At 35.9% G+C, this 16595-nt stretch overlaps 1 long non-coding RNA gene across 1 annotated transcript; it reads left to right on the forward strand.

Moving 5' to 3' along the window:
• The first annotated feature begins 4247 nt into the window (after positions 1-4247).
• LOC128559658 (uncharacterized) lies at positions 4248-6194 on the forward strand. The gene is made up of 3 exons (XR_008372532.1): positions 4248-4383; positions 4600-4685; positions 5718-6194. It is a non-coding gene; the product is annotated as an uncharacterized LOC128559658 (long non-coding RNA).
• The last annotated feature ends 10401 nt before the right edge of the window (positions 6195-16595 follow it).

Raw genomic sequence — 16595 nt, forward strand, 5'->3', positions numbered from 1 at the left:
AACTGGGTCAGTAGGTCTAAAAATAGAAAAACCTTGTGACCTCTCTAGAGGCCATATTTTTCAATGGATCTTCATAAAAATTGGTCAAAATGTTCATCCTGATGATATCTAGGTCAAGATGGAAACTTGGTCAACTGCGATCAAAAACTAGGTCAGTAGGTCAAATAATAGAAAATCTTTGTGACCTCTCTAGAGGTCATATTTTTCATGGGATCTGCATGAAAATTGGTCAGAATGTTTATGTTGATGATATCTAGATCAAGTTCGAAACTGAGTTAACTGCGGTCAAAAACTAGGTCAGTAGGTCAAATAATAGAAAATCCTTGTGACCTCTCTACAGGTCATATTTTTCCTGAGATCTGCATGAAAATTGGTCAGAATGTTCATCTTGATGATATCTAGAGAAAATTTGAAACTGGGTCACGTCCGGTCCAAAACTAGGTCAGTAGGCCAAATAATAGAAAAACCTTGTGACCTCGTTAGACGCCATATTTTTCAAGGGATCTACATGAAAATTGGTCAGAATGTTTATCTTGATGATATCTAGGTCAAGTTCGAAACTGGGTTACGTCCGGTCCAAAACTAGGTCAGTAGGTCAAATAATAGAAAAACCTTGTGACCTCCCTAGAGGCCATATTTTTCAATGGATCTTCATGAAAATTAGTGAGAATGTTCACCTTGATGATATCTAGGTCAAGTTCGAAACTGGGTCACGTGCGGTCAAAAACAAGGTCAGTAGGTCAAATAATAGAAAAACCTTGTGACTTCTCTAGAGGTCATATTTTTCATGGGATCTGCATAAAAATTGGTCAAAATGTTCACCTTGATGATATCTAAGTCAAGTTCGAAACTGGGTACGTGCAGTCAAAAACTAGGTCAGTAGGTCAGATAATAGAAAAACCTTGTGACCTCTGTAGAGGCCAGATTTTTCATGGGATCTGCATGAAAGTTGGTCAGAATGTTCATCTTGATAATATCTAGGTCAAGATGGAAACTGGGTCACATGCGGTCAAAAACTAGGTCAGAAGGTCAAATAATAGAAAATCTTTATGACCTCTCTAGAGGTCACATTTTTCATGGGATCTGCATGAAAATTTGTCAGAATGTTTATGTTGATGATACCTAGGTCAAGTTTGAAACTGGGTTAACTGCGGTCAAAAACTAGGTCAGTAGGTCAAATAATAGAAAATCCTTGTGACCTCTCTACAGGTCATATTTTTCATGAGATCTGCATGAAAATTGGTCAGAGTGTTCATCTTGATGATATCTAGATAAAGTTTGAAACTGGGTTACGTCCGGTCCAAAACTAGGTCAGTAGGTCAAATAATATAAAAACCTTGTGACCTCGCTAGAGGCCATATTTTTCATGGGATCTACATGAAAATTGGTCAGAATGTTTATCTTGATGATATCTAGGTCAAGTTCGAAACTGGGTTACGTCCGGTCCAAAACTAGGTCGATAGGTCAAATAATAGAAAAACCTTGTGACCTCCCTAGAGGCCATATTTTTCAATGGATCTTCATGAAAATTAGTGAGAATGTTCACCTTGATGATATCTAGGTCAAGTTCGAAACTGGGTCACGTGCGGTCAAAAACTAGGTCAGTAGGTCAAATAATAGAAAAACCTTGTGACTTCTCTAAAGGTCATATTTTTCATGGGATCTGCATAAAAATTGGTCAAAATGTTCACCTTGATGATATCTAAGTCAAGTTCGAAACTGGGTACGTGCAGTCAAAAACTAGGTCAGTAGGTCAGATAATAGTAAAACCTAGTGACCTCTGTAGAGGCCAGATTTTTCATGGGATCTGCATGAAAGTTGGTCAGAATGTTCATCTTGATAATATCTAGGTCAAGATGGAAACTGGGTCACATGCGGTCAAAAACTAGGTCAGAAGGTCAAATAATAGAAAATCTTTATGACCTCTCTAGAGGTCACATTTTTCATGGGATCTGCATGAAAATTTGTCAGAATGTTTATGTTGATGATACCTAGGTCAAGTTTGAAACTGGGTTAACTGCGGTCAAAAACTAGGTCAGTAGGTCAAATAATAGAAAATCCTTGTGACCTCTCTACAGGTCATATTTTTCATGAGATCTGCATGAAAATTAGTCAGAGTGTTCATCTTGATGATATCTAGATAAAGTTTGAAACTGGGTTACGTCCGGTCCAAAACTAGGTCAGTAGGTCAAATAATATAAAAACCTTGTGACCTCGCTAGAGGCCATATTTTTCATGGGATCTACATGAAAATTGGTCAGAATGTTTATCTTGATGATATCTAGGTCAAGTTCGAAACTGGGTTACGTCCGGTCCAAAACTAGGTCAATAGGTCAAATAATAGAAAAACCTTGTGACCTCCCTAGAGGCCATATTTTTCAATGGATCTTCATGAAAATGAGTGAGAATGTTCACCTTTATGATATCTAGGTCAAGTTCGAAACTGGGTCACGTGCGGTCAAAACCTAGGTCAGTAGGTCAAATAATAGAAAAACCTTGTGACCTCTCTAGAGGTCATATTTTTCATGGGATCTGCATAAAAATTGGTCACAATGTTCACCTTGATGATATCTAAGTCAAGTTCGAAACTGGATACGTGGAGTCAAAAACTAGGTCAGTAGGTCAGATAATAGTAAAACCTTGTGACCTCTGTAGAGGCCAGATTTTTCATGGGATCTGCATGAAAGTTGGTCAGAATGTTCATCTTGATAATATCTAGGTCAAGATGGAAACTGGGTCACATGCGGTCAAAAACTAGGTCAGTAGGTCAAATAATAGAAAAAACTTGTGACCACTCTAGAGGCCATATTTTTCATGGGATCTTTATGAAAGTTGGTCTGAATGTTCATCTTGATGATATCTAGGTCAAGTTTGAAACTGGGTCAACTGCGGTAAAAAACTAGGTCACTAGGTCTAAACATAGAAAAACTTTGTGACCTCTATAGAGGCCATATTTTTCAATGGATCTTCATGAAAATTGGTGAGAATGTTTACCTTGATGATATCTAGGTCAAGTACAAAACTGGGTCACATGCCTTCAAAAACTAGTTCATTATGTCAAATAATAGAAAAACCTTGTGACCTCTCTAGAGGCCATATTTTTCAATGGATCTTCATGAAAATTGTTCAGAATTTTTATCTTGACGATATCTAGGTCAAGTTCAGAACTAGGTCACATGAGCTCTAAAACTAGGTCACTATGTCAAATAATAGAAAAAACGACGTCATACTCAGTTCATGTGGGGACAGGTGAGCGATTCAGGACCATCATGGTCCTCTTGTTAACATAAACTCAGGCTATTGTGCAATATCTTTATCCACAATTGGAGTCATTAAACACTCCAGTGACAGCTCTAGTTTCCAAAGGTGTGCCCAGTTTCACTGTCCAGCATCGAAATAGTCGAGCGCGCTGTCTCCTGTGACAGCTCTTGTTCTACTCTGAATAAGCAGTGCATGTAAACTAAATGATTTCAATGTATTAGTTGTGTTTAAAGACACTTATTTTTCATTTAAAGCATTACATGCTTTTGAATTTTCATGATTTCGTTGTGAAAATTTTCAGTTTTGTAGTTATTTTGTGGAATAAACTAATTGTTCGATAGACTTTTGTCTTAAGATGATCACCATTAATCTTGTTTTGAACAGAAAACTAATACTTAATAAATATTACACTGATTTTCAGTATGTGTACCCTGTGCATCTCTTAAATAACTCAATTTTGAGTTGAAAATTTTAGAAATTAAAATCACCAGACATTTTTGAAATTTGGAATGTGGGTTTTAAACCTGCGAAATGTGAGAGAAAAAAATAGGTTTTATAATAATATGTTAATTATTTTTCATTGAGCAACAACTTTTCTAGGTAAAATTTTATTTTTGTGTCAGATTTGTGCAGAAAGGGTGATTTTAAAAGCCAAAGTCCACAAGTATTTATTAAATAAGTTTCAAACTATACACAAACACCTATTCATACATGTTGAAAAAAATTACTGTTATACATATTTCCTTGTCATAAAACACTGCAACATTTATCACCCATCTTACTGGAAATTCTCTGAACTTATGAACTGAAGGCTGTTCAAAATATTATCTGATTGGTATTTCTCAACACTTTCCCAAAGTTGTATATTTCCTTGAAATTTGAATTATTTGCTCTCATAAAAAATAGGTGACCACCAAAAGAAATAGGTTTGAATTTCCATCCCCTATGTCACACTTTTGCTTCATTATTTTGAAAACCACCAATGTTTCCTCATAGTTTTTTTTTATACTATACTGTACTTATTTCAGATGAAGGTATAAATTTATCCAAAGAAATAATGGGACAATGAATGCTAAAATTGCCAAGAAGTAGACTGCTATATTTACACACCATTTTATACAGGTAGGTAGGTGTTTAAAAGTGTTTTAAAAATAGATATGGCATTCAACACTTATTTTACAAACTATGATAATTGATTTTAGAATTATGTACATTAATTGTACTTCTAAATTGTTTTTAATGTGAAGTGTCAGCAGTTGAAATTTATAGAGAAATCACAGTTAATTCTGAAAGAAAAATTTATGTACATATATATATAAATGTACATGTTTATTTTAGTTACAGTATGATATGATGGACAAAAATCCCTCAATGCAGCCAGTTCTGGAGCTTTGGCTAGACTGTGAACAGTAGACATCAAAAAGGTACAGGATAGTTTAGACCTGCAATTAATAAATTCTTTTATGTAATTACTATTTATCAGTTCAAATGAAACTTGGTACATCAGCATGAAGTGGACATGCACATATTGTCAGGACTATCAAATTTGATTATTTGTTTCTTCAGGTATTATGTCATTTTTTTTTTCAAATTGTCATATCATAGCTTCCTTCATACCTTGTGCATTAAAACTCTCTTTCTGCAGATTCCATCATATTCAAATGGATCATGGTATACTTCATGGCCAAGCAGCAGAATTATACACATACTATAGCGAATTTTACATCTGATGACAGTTTTCTAAAGTTATGGTCCTTTTAGAAGTTTGAATTAAATGTTACAGTTTCTTTTCTTTTGTTCTTTATGTACTCAACTCCTCCCTCACTTTCTATCCAATACCCTTGAAACTTGTAATACACTTTTACCTTAAATGATAAGGCCTTTATTTTAGCCTAAAATCTAAATTTGGAGTGTTATGCCCCTTTTTAAATTATAAGAATTATATTTCATCTCCTCCTACAGTTTTCATACTGTGTCACAATGCAAAAGTAAGTTGATATGAGATTATCAACATGAAGTAGGCATGCACATATTGCAAGACTTCCATTTCAGTTACTTTTTCTTGAGTGATGTCCTTTAAAATATCACAAATACACTTGTAGTTGTGTATGCCTACTCACAGTTTCAAACAATTCATAAGGAATTTAGTATACATTATGGACATGAAGTGATCATGTGCCTATATATATACTAGTGTTAGTTGAAAATGGAGATGCATGAAGACATAAAGACAAATATATATCATCTGTTAGAATTCATAGCTATATAGCTTAGTCTTTATTACTTGTGTAAGGTACTGTTTTTCCACTTCTTAATGACATTTTCTTGATAATGTCTGTCAGACTGATAATATTATAATTGTAAGATTTTACATTCTAAAATTTTGTGTTTTTATGAACATATAAAACATGTAAGGTTTATACTAGTGTAAAAATGGCTAAATTTTCCCATTTCAGATGATCATCTGAAGGGGCCAGAAGGGCCACAATTGTTTGAAGCACTGGTCAACAAAAACTGAACTATTTGATGGATCATACATGTGCAGAATGTACTACCATATTTCCAGAATCAGAGAAATAGAAATATCATGTATTAGGGAGAAAGAAAAGTATGCATCATGTATAAAGAATTGCCTAAGAATAATTTGCAAAATACATTGAAATCTCACAATTGCTAATTGCACAATGCATATGGAAGTTAAGAAAGGTGTACTCTTCTGGAAAGTATGTGTCCAGTGCAACATTTTTTTTTCAATTTTATGAGCATAATTCTACATAAAAATTGTAACATGGCTACAGGGATAATACAAAAGGTGTAATCTTATTTCCAAACACATTGGGGGAATCAGAGAAGAAATATCAAGAATTAGGGAAAAAGAAATAATTGTCATGAATGAAGAACTTGCTTTTTAATAATTTACAAAATACTTTGAAGCCTCACAACTGTTAATGATATTATGAATATGGAAGTTTAGAAGTGCGCATTTTGATTAATCATCAACTTCTCTGAGCATAGTTCTACATCAAAATTGTAACTTTATAATATAGTCTTGTAGAAAAAGTGTAAGTGTTTCATACTTGTTTTATAGAAAATGTTTCTGGGTGTTTCAATGTAAATTTGCTAGACCCAGACCCCTAGCTCCTAAGTCAAGGTTACACTTAGATGTCGAAGGGTAAAATGGTCTGTTTCTGTCTGGTCAATAACTCTGCCATACATAAAGGGATTTTGGAATTACTCGGCATAAATGTTCACCATAAAGAGACAACGTGTTATGCGCAAGACCCAAACCCTTGCTCCAAGGTCAAGGTCACACTTAGAGGTCAAAGGTTAATAGAGTCTTTTCCATGTCCGGTCAGTAACTCTGCGATCCATGAAGGAACTTCTAGATAACTTGGCATAAATGTTCACCATAATGAAACGAGGTGTCATGCCCAAAACCAAGACCCCTAGCTCTAAGGTCACACTTAGAGGCCAAAAGTCAGATACAAAAATGACTTTTTCCGGAGCATTTCTTGTTCATGCATGGAGGATTTTGATGTACAATGGCAAAAATGTTCATCATCATGAGATAGATTGTCATGAGTAAGAACCAGGCCCCTAATCCTTTGCTGTTACTATAAATAGCTATTACTGTAAAGTTCTATTCTATTAACCCTTATCTAGCTGAACATGATTTATTCTGCCTTTGCGACCAGTGTAGATCATGATCAGCCTGCACATCCATGCAGTCTGATGATGATCTGCACTGTTCACCATTCAATCAGTATATTTTTGGTAAGCATCCCTTTTAACAGTTAATGGTACTGTCCAAATTGAAAAATGGACAAGTTCATTATAGAAATTCAGCAGGGTAACGGTTAATATTAGCCATAGGGGAAAGTGGGACTACTTTTCTGTAGTACAACACGCATGTTACATCCAATTTTTGATGTATTTTTACCTATGGCTACCTGATAAGTACTTTTGTATGGACTTAGATTTTTTTCAGATTAACTTCTCTTTGTTGTCACTATAAGCAATATATATATATATATATATATATATATATTGACCGTAGGGAAAAATCAAGACCATTTTTTCTGTGTTACTTTCAAATTTTAGGTGTATTTTAAGGTACCTCTTCCTGGTAAGGAGTTATTTGTGGACTTAAAAAATCAAAACTTACTTCCCTTTGTTGCTACTATCAAACGATTATTCTTGAAACTTTTTATCCTGGTTGTTAGAATTGGATATGTCATTGTTTTGGCTTACTGTCTACCAAACTTATAGTTTTGTACAGAAAATGTTTTATTATATCATCTACCTGACGAGCATATATTTAACATCCTGGCACTCTTGTTTTATTTTGTTCATGCCAAGATGCTGTATTGGCAAATAGTATGTATGATGAAAATGTCCTTAGGCAGGGGACGTTGCTAACTCTGTTACAAATTCTTGTTGTTTTTAGCTCACCTGAGCACGAAGTGCTCAAAGGTGAGCTTTAGTGATTGTCAGTCGTCCGTCCGTCTGTCCGTCCGTCGTCAACAATTTGACTGTTAACACTCTAGAGGTCACATTTTTGGCCCAATCTTAATGAAACTTGGTCAGAATGTTACCCTTAATAAAATCTTGGATGAGTTTGATATTGGGTCATCTGGGGTCAAAAACTAGGTCACCGGGTCAAAACAACGGAAAAGGGTGTTAACACTCTAGAGGTCACAATTTTAGCCCAATCTTAATGAAACTTGGTCAGAATATTACCCTCAATAAAATCTTGGACGAGTTAGATATTGGGTTATCTGGGATCAAAAACTAGGTCACCAGGTCAAATCAAAGGAAAAGCTTGTTAACACTCTAGAGGTCACATTTTGGCCCAATCTTAATGAAACTTGGTCAGAATGTTACCCTTAATAAAATTTTGGACGATTTTGATATTGGGTTATCTTGGATCAAAAACTAGGTCACCAGGTCAAATCAAAGGAAAAGCTTGTTAACACTTTAGAGGTCACAATTTTGGCCCAATCTTAATGAAACTTGATCAGAGTGTTATCCTCAATAAAGTCTTGGATGAATTCGATATTGGGTTATCTGGGGTCAAAAACTAGGTCGCCAGGTCAAATCAAAGGAAAAGCTTGTTAACACTGTAGAGGCTGCATTTATGACTGTATCTTCATGAAACTTGGTCAGAATGTTAATCTTGATGATCTTAAGGTCCAGGTTGAATCTCGGTCATGTAGGATCAAAAACTAATATTGATGATCTTAAGGTCTAGGTTGAATCTGGGTCATGTAGGATCAAAAACTAGGTCACCCTGTCAAATCAAAGGAAAAGCTAGTTTACACTGTAGAGGCCAAATTTATGACCGTATCTTAATGAAACTTGGTCAAAATGTTAATCTTGATGATCTATAGCTCAAGTTAAAATCTGGGTTAGGTGGGATGAAAAACTAGGTCACCAGGTTAAATCAAAGGAAAAGCTTGTTAACACACTAGAGGCCATATTTATGTCTATATCTTCATGAAACATAGTCAAAATGTTTAACTTAATCATCTTTAGGATAAATTTGAATCTGGGTCATGTTGGGTCAAAAACTAGGTCACCAGGTCAAATCAAAGGAAAAGCTATTCAACATTTAAGAGGCCACATTTATGACCATATCTTAATGAAACTTGGTCAGAATGTTAATCTTGATGATCTTTAGGTCAAGTTTAAATCTGGGTTAGGTGGGGTCAAAAACTAGGTCACTAGGTCATACCAAAGTTAAAGCTTGTTAACACTCTAGAGGCCACATTTATGACTGTATCTTCATGAAACTTAGTCAGAATGTTAAACTTGATGATCTTTAGGCCAAGTTCGAATCTGGGTCATGTCGGATCAAAAACTAGGCCATGGGGTCAAATCAAAGGAATAGCTAGTTAACACTTTAGAGGCCACATTTATGACAATATCTTAATGAAACTTGGTCAGAATGTTAATCTTGATGATCTTTAGGTCAGTAGGTCAGGTGAGCGATACAGGGCCTTCATGGCCCTCTTGTTTTTCTGGAGTTGTTGCCCTATTTGATCTTGAACTAATTCATCACATCGTGAACTTGTGAACTTAAGTTGAACAGATCCATCCAACTGAATTGAAACTAGGTATACATCAGCAGCATGATGTGAATATGTACATGTTGCCCTGAAATTATGATCGATTATTTTGTCTGGAGTTGTGGCCCTTCTTTAATGACGAATGACAACTACATTGTAGTTTCCTTCTCTTCATTTCAAATAAAACTTGTTAAGCATCATACACATTATGTAGACATGCGCATTTGTTTTGTGTTCAATTGTTTAACTTATATATATTTTTTCCTTAATAACATTATTGACCCGTCGTTATTATAAATATTGAATGAAACATTTTTGTCGACACCATTCTAGTTCGCTTTGCAACCTCCGTGAAGGAATATTGTCAAACTATACCGATAAGGGGAAGAGTTTGCTTCCTTTTGTAGCCCAACTTTCTATGCATAATTGTGTCTTGCTCATATATATAACACTTTTATTTATGTGAACATGCATGAATTTGTTATACTGCAAAATAAAACAGTCATCATTGATTACTTTACTTGTCGTCCCTTTCATCCTTTTTACCGTTAATAGCACAGTCTTACACAGAAGATGCTGTATACTAAACATATTTTCTCAAAATTCAGACCAAAAAATCTATCAGATGCCACCATTACATAACTATATTTCAAACTTTTGCAGGGGGAGAACACCCTGACTCCTACTCACGCTGGGAGCTATGTGTCTCGCTGGTGACACATTCTTTCTAAACTGTTGCCTTGCCGCATCAAATAAAGGTATTTCTGGATCCGGACTAGCCTGGGAAGCCGTTGATAATAATTGTCAGAAGAAATTTTACCTACATTAAAGATCCAACTTAAATTATGCTAGGGGCCTCCGCGGCCGAGTGGTTAAGGTCGCTGACTTCATATCACTTGTCCCTCATCGATATGGGTTCGAGCTTCATTCGGGGCGTTGAATTCTTCATGTGAGGAAGCCATCCAGCTGGCTTACGGAAGGTCGGTGGTTCTACCCAGGTGCCCGCTCGTGATCAGATAATGCAAGGAGGGGCACCTGAGGTCTTCCTCCATCATTAAAGCTGGAAAGTCGCCATATGACTTATCATGTGTCGGTGCGACGTTAAATCCAACAAAAAATAAAATAAATAAATTGTGCTAATTACTGTTAATTGGCATTCATCCGAGTTTCTGATATTGTCAATTTGCAGGTAGAAAAATGGTTAGAAATTGTCAGACTGGATTCCCAGGCTAGATCCGGACCTGCCCTTAAGTATGATAAAGGCCTTTAAGGTCGATGTCGGATTATGAAGTTGTTCTGTTGTCAGGCTTAAGATGCTAAGATGCAGGCATACTTAAACTCCAAAACGACGGCCGTATTTGTACAATAGAACTCCATCACGTTTGAATAAATAGTTCAAATGGTTATGAATTTTGTACAGTAATCATTTCTGCGTACAGACTTAAGTATTACCATAAGTGGATTCATAGCGGGGGGGAGGGGGGGGGGGGGCGCACCGGAGCGCTCCCGCCCCTAAAATCGCCGGAGCATATGACGAAGTGGTGACTTTATATGTTGTCATCCTCACTATAGGTACTAAACGTACTGCTCACGGCTAGGGGTGTTCGTCAAATATTTGTAGGTTCTTGTAATTTGGGTAGAACCAATACAAGACTGCAACTGCAATTAAATTTATCAAAGATAATATTTATTTTACATCATGTATGTCCTTATGGAAGGATAAACATCTGGCAAGTGCAATGATGCATTCAATAACAAAACAATAGAATGATAATATACAATGCTATTATGATTACTAAAGATATGCAACTATTTAAAATGTCAGATTACAATGATATCTTATTGAGGAAGACCTAAGTTAAAACAATAAACAATAACTAACCTGCAAGTAAATTTATCAAAGATAATATTTATTTTACATCATGTATGTCCTTATGGAAGGATAAACATCTGGCAAGTGCAATGATGCATTGCATTTGTCCAGATCATCGATTCCTAAGGGCATAGGTGCACGGTTAGCATGGATAAGTAGAAGGGAATATAATAGGATTAACGGGATAATTGTAAGGGTGATATATAGGCCAAATAAGAAGTAAAGGGAATACTGTATGATGAATATATATATCTTAAAGCTGTCATTTTACGATATAAAGGAATGTACATATAATGAAAAACAACAACCACTTTATTCATTTTATTTATATGTATTATAATGTTACCCTATGACACATAGGTAATTTGTCTTATGTTCTGGGTAAAATAATTGCAAAATATACATTTTTTCCCGCTCGCTACGCTTGGGTACATAATTTGTGTTTTATTCTGACTGAAGAATATGAAATATGCATTTTTTCTCGCTCGCTACGCTCACACTAATAATTAATCTTTTGTTCCGGCAGAAAAATATGCATATTTTTTCTCGCTTGCTACGCTCGAAAACGTAATTTGTCTTCTGTTCTGGCTTAAACATAAAAAATGCATTTTTATCTCTATCACAAAGGTAATTTGTCATACTTGTTTGTTGTTGTTTTTTTTTTTTTTTGTTTTTTTAAAGCATTTTTTCTCGCTCGCTATGCTCGCACATTTAAAGTCTGACAAAATTTGCATGAGCTCCGAAAAAAAACTCTTTATTTTAGTCCTAGGTAAACCCTCCCCATCAAAAAACGGGCTAAGAAATTCGGAGATACTCGCGCAAGAACAAGTCTGACAATTCCTAAGTCGTGACTATAATTAGCATGTTATTTGTGTTGATTTTGTCACAAAACCTGTCCTTTATCAATAACAAATAAAGTACCCCAGAACGCCCAGAATGCACCAGATGGATCCATTATTTTCATAGTTTTCCGGGGAATCATGCCCCCGGACCCCCCTATTTGCTCTAGCCTTCAAATATTTTACGCCCCCTCTTACACCAAATACTGTATCCGCCCCTGAGGTAGTCAAATTATTTAAAAGACGTAATGGATGTAAGATTTTATTTTACAAAGTTTGGAACGATAACGCTTTTATCATATTAACTAGACCGTTTGAAAAAAGTTGGATAGTTCAATGAAGCAGATAATCTAGATTTCATTTCAGGTTGTAGAATATTTTTGGGGGAAAAATGTTGATTATTCTTCGAATACTTTTTGACTGTACTATTAAAATAGTGTTATTGGATCTATAAAATCTGCCGAGAATGATATTCGGGATAAAGAACTCTCCCTTCAAGTAAACGGTGTGAAGAACTATCCTTTATTATATTTGGCGGGAATCGGGCACGTTTTCACCGTGCAATATTAGTATTTATAGTAACAAAAAAGTAGTCCGTCATGTCAACAAAGCACGATGAAAACAATCGTCTGAAGCATTCTAAAGTATATTTTCAATCGTAAATTGTCAGCCTTTTAGAAAAAGTTTGGGTAATTTAAAGGGTGGCAGGAACTAGATACATGTCTTGTCTGTCTATTAATACATTTTAAATGGACTCCGCATGTATTTTGAAGCAGCCCTTGATTTTGAAAAAAACATGACCAATTTTGTTATCAAATTCGTCGTCGTACGACTTGTGAAAGAATCGTAGTCGTAGTTGGATTATCTAGTCGTATACTTCGTTCCAAGACGAATCTATTGGTGAATACTTTTTATAACTTTTTTTTAGTAACAAACCCGCCAATCTAGATTATTTAGACCCACTATTTTTCCGATAGAATGAACCTTAAGCAGATTTGAAGATTTTTGTATTTGCAAATTATAATCCAAGTGCTATATTATAACGTACAATATTGTTTATACATCATTGACAGATATCATATCATTATACTGCAGTAGACAAAATTAGTTGCCTTCCAGTAGGAACTTTGTATTGCATGGCAATACTTCATTCACTTGTTTAGATACAGGTTTGAATAAGTGACCCATAAAGTCGACTTACTGAAATCTGCTTTGTATTACCTGCAAAAGACTGACCTTCAACAGATATTTATTTTTATAGTATGATGCTAGACTTTGGCAATGGTTGTGAGAAAAGTGTACGAATCGACATATACTACTAGTAGGCGGATAACCGTTCATGTTTTGAAAGATTTTCGTCAGATATGTAAGTATTGTAGCCCCAGCCGTCTCTAATTAAGGAGCTCATGCGTTCATTATTCAAGGGGAATCCTTACAAATATAATCATCATGATTTACAATTTGAATATAAATGCATTCAAATACATCTACTCATTTTATCTAGAATATTGACCGGGCCACAGAAAGGACAGCAGTTTCGGTCAAAAGTTTCATATTATGGCCTTGGACTATTTTCTGAATAGAATTAGTAGATCTAGATGTTGACGCAAATCTGGTTATTTATGCTGTTTATAGAAACAGGAATATTTAAACTTTAAAAGCACTTAACAATGCTTTCAAAGATAACTGAGAACGGTTATAAATAAAAATAAGTTGGTCAACTAAGCCTATACATTATTTTTGATTGGCTAAACAGGCAAGGCATACTTTATCTTATAACGGTATTCTCAAAGGACAGCTCCTGTTCCCGTTTTCATGCTTTGATTGACAACAGTATCAAATCTAAAAGCTATATATGATGTCACAGGATCATGAGTATGACCCGTATGAGTATGACCTGGGTTACTCGGGTTGATATTTGGAAAGTGGATTATATCTCATGCGTGTACCGGGGCGGGGGAGACATTGATTTTAGTGCTGTCCGTCTGTCTCTGTCTGTACGTTACAAAATTTGCCTAAGCAACGACTCCGATAACACCAGGCGGATTTACACCAAACTTCACAAATGTGATCATTGCTTCGCCAAGCCTAGTTACGCATATTTCAGTTTGGTGATTTTCAGTGGAGTTATATCCCTTGATTCGTCAAATTTTATTATGTTTTAGCCACTTCTCATATTATTGGGCGGATTTCCCCCAAATATAATAGGTGTGATCAGTGCCAAGCCTAATTTTGTATATTGTTGGCATACTCAAGTTTAGTGATTGTGAGCAGAGTCATGGCCCTTGGTTTGTTTTATTTTACTGTATTTGATACTACTTGACGTATAACATTCTGCTGGATATCACCAAACTTCACGAGTGATCAGATCGAAGCGTAATTGTGTATATCATCGGCATGTTCCAGTTAAATGATTATTCAGTGGAGTTATGACTATTGATTTTTTAAATTCTATAATGTCTGTGCTATTTCTCCTATACCACTGGTTGGAATTCCACAAAACCCGCCCGCTTAATTCAATAGGGAGAGCGCAGATCTACGGGTCTTGGGGTCGTGAGTTCGATCCCCGGCCGGGGCTATGTTCTCCATGACGATTTGATGAAAGACATTGTGTCAGAAATCATTCGTCCTCCACCTCTGATTCATGTGAGGAAGTTGGTAGTTACTTACGGAGAACAGGTTTGTACTTGTACTGAATCCAGGAACACTGGTTAGGTTAACTGCCCGCCGTTACATAACTAGAATACTGTTGAAAAACGGCGTTAAACCCAAAACAAAAACAAAACAAAACTTTACTGGTGTGATCAGTGCTATAGGTATCGCACAGTACTGTAATAAGGCGCTTTGAAATGTAAACAAACAAAACAGTAGCATAAATTTAAGTCAGTACACAACGTTTACGCTGCAATAAGTAAATCCTCGTTGGCTGAGCGGTATTGGTATCCGTCTTATACTTTTTCGATTCCCGGACCCGTAAAAAGTATTTTGAAAACTATTTAATTTCTTTTTTCTTTTTTTTCAATACGATTCAACGAAAACATCAAAAGTCTGTTAATCTAGTTCTAACTTGTTCACTAACTTAAATATATCATTGTTAACACGTAATCCTGTTTAAACAAGTGAATGAAGTATTGCCATGCAATACAAAGTCCCCTACTGGAAGGCACCTAATTTTCTCTACTGCAGAATAACATCATGAACTGATATCTGTCAATGATGTATAAACAATATTGTACTATATATACAATATAATATAACAAAGCACTTGGATTAAAATTTGCATATGTAAAAACCTACAGTTGTTTTCATTTGGAATTTTTATGGCCGATTATAAAGAAGTTAGCATAAAAGTTATATATAGTAAGAACAAAGTGAAATTAATCCTACAAAAAAAAAAAAAAAAAAAAAATCTACGCAAGTCCACAAGAAACCCTTTACCTACCATTGCTACGGACAAAGTCATTCTTTAATTTGACCTTTGACCTCTAAGTATGACCTTGACCTTAAACCTAAGGCCTGGCTTTGCGCACAACATGTTGTCTCATCCAAGGGAATATTTGTGCCGACTGATATTAAAATCCTGTTTTGCATGACAAAGTTATAGACTGGACAGGAAAAAAATCCTATTGACCTTTGATCTCAAAGTGTGACCTTGACCTTTAATCTAGGGTTCTGGGTGCTGCGCATGACACGTCGTCTCATCATGGGGAACATTTATGCCAAGTAATATTGTAATCCCTTGATGGATGACAGAGTTCTGGACCGGACAGGAAAAAAACCATATTGACCTTTGGCCTCCAATTGTGACCTTGACCTTTGAGCTAGGGGTCCGGGTTTTGCGCACGACACATTGTCTTATTATGGGGAACATTTATGCCAAGTAATATCAAAATCCCTTCATGGATGACAGAGTTATGGACCGGACAGGAAAAAAGCCCTATTGAACTTTGCCCCTCAATTGTGACCTTGACCTTTGAGCAAGGGATCCGGGATTTGCTCATGACACGTCGTCTCATCATGGGGAACATCTGTGCCAAGTGATATTGAAATCCCTTAATGAATGACAGAGTTATGGACCGGACACGAAACAGACCCTGTTCATGCCATGTTAACATTTGACTGCTAAGTGTGACCTTGACCTTTGAGCTAGGGGTCTAAAAGTTGTGCATGACACATCGTCTTTTATGAGGTACAACTGTGCCAAGTGATATTAAAATCCCTTCCTGGATGGGAGAGTTATGGACCGGACAGGAAAAAAGGCCTGTTGACCTTTGACCTCCAATTGTGATCTTGACCTTTGAGCTAGGGGTCCGGGTTTTGTGCATGACACGTCGTCTCATCATGGGAAACATTTTTGCCAAGTAATATTAAAATCCCTTCATGGATGAAAGAGTTATGGACCGGACACGAAATTGCGGACGGACGGAATGACAGAATGACGGAATGACGGAAAAGCGCATTCCTATAGTCCCCGAAACTGGTTTTCAACCAGTAGGGGACTAATAAGCTTCATCTTTAATGTGCTCCAATGTTTTTGAGGCTTTCGTGAATAAA

This window comes from Mercenaria mercenaria, chromosome 9, assembly GCF_021730395.1.
Source record: "Mercenaria mercenaria strain notata chromosome 9, MADL_Memer_1, whole genome shotgun sequence".
Taxonomy (NCBI): Eukaryota; Metazoa; Mollusca; class Bivalvia; order Venerida; family Veneridae; genus Mercenaria; species Mercenaria mercenaria.